Genomic DNA, 4,634 nt, shown 5'->3' with positions numbered 1-4,634 from the left:
TGAAAGTCTACAGTGTTTCCAACGATGTTTCATCATTTTAACCTTTTACCCGACGATAGCCAAGTACAAGATGCGTTTAGTAGTTGGGAACTATCTGTTAAGATACTCTTTACTTTATCAATTATTTTGATTTCAAAGATGTCATATATATATATATATATACTCTCTTCCTTTTAACTTTTTATTGACCCTGTTTTTTTCCGGAAAGACAAGTTCCGGTACCAAAAGGAGCGCGATACACAAAGGCAAGTAAAGATTTTTTTTTTTAATTGTGAATGATCTGAACATTGCTCGTACAAAACCCAGGGGTTGTAGAGCCGGCAAAAATAAGCATAGGCCAATACCAGTCATGATTTCAACGCGCTCTAGGAAAGCGAGGAACGTGAGTTGCTGTAACCATAAGAATTTAATTGAGGTAGCCTCAGGTAAATGGACTTTGCCTTCCTTTTGGTTGACTAACGCCAGATCTTTACCTAATACAATGGATGTTTCACCTGTTAGGATCAATAAGGAAAAATCTAACAAAGTTGCCATAACCGAAACTCATCTTTAGCCATATCTAGCTGATAACCTGTTTTGTTCAAGTTTTAAAGTGACAAGTGATGGTTTTAATAGACATTTCCCTAGTTACTGTTAATAAAGAGCCGAGACAAACCATGTGTTAATAATGTGTTCAAGAAGGATATATACGCGAGCGCCAAGTTGCATTCAACACAGACCACTATTCTGAGCAGTACAAGCGTCTCCGTAACAAAGTAAACTGTCTTGCTGTGTCTCTTCGGAGAACATTTTATAAGATCAATTTAGATCACTTGTTTAAATCAGATTCTCGTTCATAGTGGGAGGGAGTAAATCAGTTTTTAAACTTAGAGAGGAAAAATAATAGTTTTGTTAAGGTTTTGGCAAGTGAAGTCTGTGGTGGCGACTTTGTTTTGCTCGCCAGCAATATCAATATGTTCTTACAATCACATCCTCAGATATCAAATCAAATCAAATCAGGATAGGGTTTGCTCATTACTTGACAATCTGATTGTTACTCTTTTTGAGGTTGAGTCTTTGCTTAAAGAAATTAAGCCTAACAAACCCCAGGCCCGGATTGTATCCCCCACCCCCTGGGTCCTACAATATTTTGGCCAACCCTCTATGCTCATTTTTTAACAGTAGTATAAGAGAAGGGGTTTATTCCAGAGATATGGAGGTGTGCGGACATAATTCCAATTCCAAAATGTAAATCCCGTAGATCAGTTGAAAAAGACATCCGGCCAATTTCCTTAACATCATGTATAGTTAAAATTTTAGAAAGGGTTGGTGAAAGAACATGGGAGCAAGTTAAGGATAAAATCATCTTTAACCAGTTTTGGTGCTCTAAAGGAGTATTAACAGTTGATGCATTAGTAAATTTTCTCCATGAATGTTACAAAGCTACTGATGTCCGAAAAGAGGTCAGAGTGCTCCTTCTTGATTTTAAAAAAGCTTATGACCTGGTGGACCACAATGTCCCTATAGATAAACTAAGACGGTTTGATGGTGATTTTGCTTAATTTCCTGTGTGGCATCTTTCCTTTGTGACAGAAAGCAGCGTATTAAGCTTGGACCTGTTTTTTTCTAGTTGGGTTTCCTTAAATGGGGGGATACCTCAATCCTCTTGGCTGGGGCCCATACTTTCATTGTCTTTGTCAATGACCTCATAGCCGGAGTGTCATGAATTAAATATATGGATGACACTACCGTCTATGAGCACATTGCAGGCCCGTAGCGATTGGGGGGGTTATGGTTTGGGCGAACCCCCCTTTTCTAGCGAATCCCCCTGTTTTCTAGCGAACCCCCTCGAATTTTTGAATGAGCCCCACTCGGACGGAATGTCTGTTTTTAACTTACCTAACATTAAATCAAAATTTAGCACCTAATTAATTATTTGGTCACCCGTTTTTAAATTGTAGCCTGCGATAGAAGCCTAAATTCATAGAATATCTGAGCTTCATAAGTTCGGAGATTTAAATTGAACGCAACTCCAGCAAACCATGACTTTACGATGGCACACATAAGAATGGCAAACAGCGATAAAAACCCGGCTGCCGTCTCAACTTTCACTGGCCTTTGGCTGAATGTTTGTAAGAAATGTACCAACCGTTAACGAAACCGGTCGCCGTCTACCTAGAGTAAATGGTGCCACCAAACGAAGCTAAAGTTTTGCGACTTAATTTAACAAATGTAGATAAAGTTTTGCGACTTAATCACCTGATTGTGGATTGTGTGGTTAGTAAATCCATAGCCATACGGTACTGTCTATAGCGCAGACACTAAACTATGTGCTGATGGAGCATTTTGGGGAAATTGACTCTCATTTTTTCCATCCCAAACAAAATATTATTAATAAATCAACATGGTCCATCTCAGTCATTATAGCCAGTCACAAAATTAGGCTAGGAATTTTGTTTTCAATAGCAGACACACACTACAGAACGGAGTGCGTCAAAACGAGTGTTTGTTAATTTTTAGTGATAAAGAATGATGAAACGTCCTAAAATAACTGACTTTATTTCGTCCGCTGCTGCAAAGAAGAAAGCGACAGATAGTCCTTTAAGGTGGGTTATTGATTTCAAAATCAATTAGCCTAGCCTAGATGTTGACTAGCTAGGTTCACTCCTCTTCATTTAGAGACAGAATTATACCCCGACGACAACAAACTAGTGTAGGCCTAAGTACAGTAGGACGTACTAGGCCTATGGCTTTTGTTGTAAAAGTTGAAGTGCATGTACAAAATGCGCCAAAGGCCTACATTTAAAAAAAATAAAAAATTGTTAATTATTATTGGTTGGCATGGGACCGGGGCAGGCAGTCCAGCTGTACCGTCGAAAGTCCTGGAATTCGACGATGACGTCAGTGAACGTTTACAAACTCCACGTAAACTGGGGTAACATTGGCATGCAGGAAACTTTGGCAGTTCACTACCTGCAAATTTTGTCGGCTCGTTCGTAGGATTTCTATTCATCTGATTGGAGAATGGTTGGTACCAACTTGTTCAGAAATAAATAATTTCATTATATCAAGCTTGATTAAAAAAAAAACAATATGTTTTTATAAAAATATAAGAAAGACTTTAAGGGCGTGGCCTAATTTTAAGGGTCATTTTAAAAAATTGCAAATAAATAGAAAAAAAATAAAATCGAAGACAGGCCATGGTAACGCCCTCTAGTTGTGTCAAATGTAAAGAAAATCGTGTAGAAAAGCCTTTACCGATCGTGCATTGTTCGCCAAACTTCTTTCGAAAAATCATAATATTCAGAAAATGTCCAGCCTTTGTTATAGCAACTATTTGCTTGACCTTGAACGGTAAGTCAGCTATATATGAGCTAAATAACATATTGAGTGTGTGACTATGAAAGAATACTCTGTAATCATGATTTAAAAACATGTTTAAAGCCCCATTCCCGGCAAAATTTCAATTTAAAAAAAAAAATCTAATTTTTGTATAATGTTATAAAGATTTATAAATACAATACGGAATTGCTAGTTTAACTGAATTTAGACAGCTTGTCTAAGCATCTTGCAATGAAGCTAGACGACATTCACCATGCATGAGGCATCATGCTGCATGCCTGTGCCTGACCTTTAACTCCTCCAAGTCTAGGCCTAGTCAATTCTCTCTAGCCTAGGCGAGAATGTTTAGCATAATTTAGGGTACTGGACACACCCACAACCACTAAATTATTTATGGATGATGTATTCAGAAGTGTCTATACAAATAATTATCAAAATTATTAATCCTAACTAAAAATAATAGTATAATATAATATTATTTATGATGCCAACATTACTACTAGGCCTAAACCCGGAAGTAAATGTTTTGTTTTTGTTTGGTTAGGTAATATCAACGTAAATTTAAATAGTAATACATATAAAGGTTTATACTGTATAACAATAAAGTTACCTTTCTTTCATGTATTTATTTAAGACCAGGCCTTTTTCTGTATAGTGAATTTAAAAATGTCAGTAGGGAGAAAACAATTTAAAAGTGTTTGGTATTATTAAATGGTTTCGCTTTTAAATTGCAGTTCCACCATGGTTTGTAATTACAAGGCAGGAAATGGAAAGAGGAAATATAAATCGTTCAGTGACAATGATGTATAAGAAGCCGTAGATGCCGTACGAGGTCGACTCTACAAAACAAGCTAAATCAAAAGCATAAGAAAAATGTAGGACGACCTACAGTGCTGAGTGAAGCGGAAGAGATGGTTCTCGTTCAAACGCTCTTGGAAGTGGCAAAATGGGGGTACCCATAACTCCATATGACCTGAAAATGATTATTCAGACATATCTGAATAAACAAGGGAGAGAAGTTAAGGTGTTCAATGCAATGGTGGTGAATATAAGCCTGAATTTGGTTGCGATGAATGTGTATGTGCGAGTGATTCGGACTATGGGATTTTAGCTAATATAAATGCATATTATTATACAGCACTTTAATACTTTATAATTATGATTTTTTAATGATTTCATACTGTTTTAAAGTTTTATTGGATGCTATTAAAGTTGATATTTGCTTGCCAATACAATTCAGCTTGTGTTTGTCTATTTTATTCTCGACATTTATGTTAATTCATAGAAAATGTGTCAAGTGCCAAAGTTGCCGC

General features: G+C 36.7%; 1 protein-coding gene and 1 long non-coding RNA gene across 2 annotated transcripts in view; both read left to right on the top strand.

Moving 5' to 3' along the window:
- LOC117106805 (thrombospondin-type laminin G domain and EAR repeat-containing protein-like) overlaps window positions 1-4,634 on the top strand; it is a 22,970-nt gene that overhangs the window by 9,280 nt on the left and 9,056 nt on the right. The window lies entirely within an intron of this gene.
- LOC117106806 lies at window positions 3,214-4,556 on the top strand. The gene is made up of 2 exons (XR_004445140.1): window positions 3,214-3,333; window positions 4,056-4,556. It is a non-coding gene; the product is annotated as an uncharacterized LOC117106806 (long non-coding RNA).

Source organism: Anneissia japonica, unplaced genomic scaffold, assembly GCF_011630105.1.
Source record: "Anneissia japonica isolate Jap-2015-1 unplaced genomic scaffold, ASM1163010v1 scaffold2471_len1564793_cov202, whole genome shotgun sequence".
NCBI lineage: Eukaryota > Metazoa > Echinodermata > Crinoidea > Comatulida > Comatulidae > Anneissia > Anneissia japonica.
This window is presented reverse-complemented; position numbering and strand designations above follow the sequence as displayed.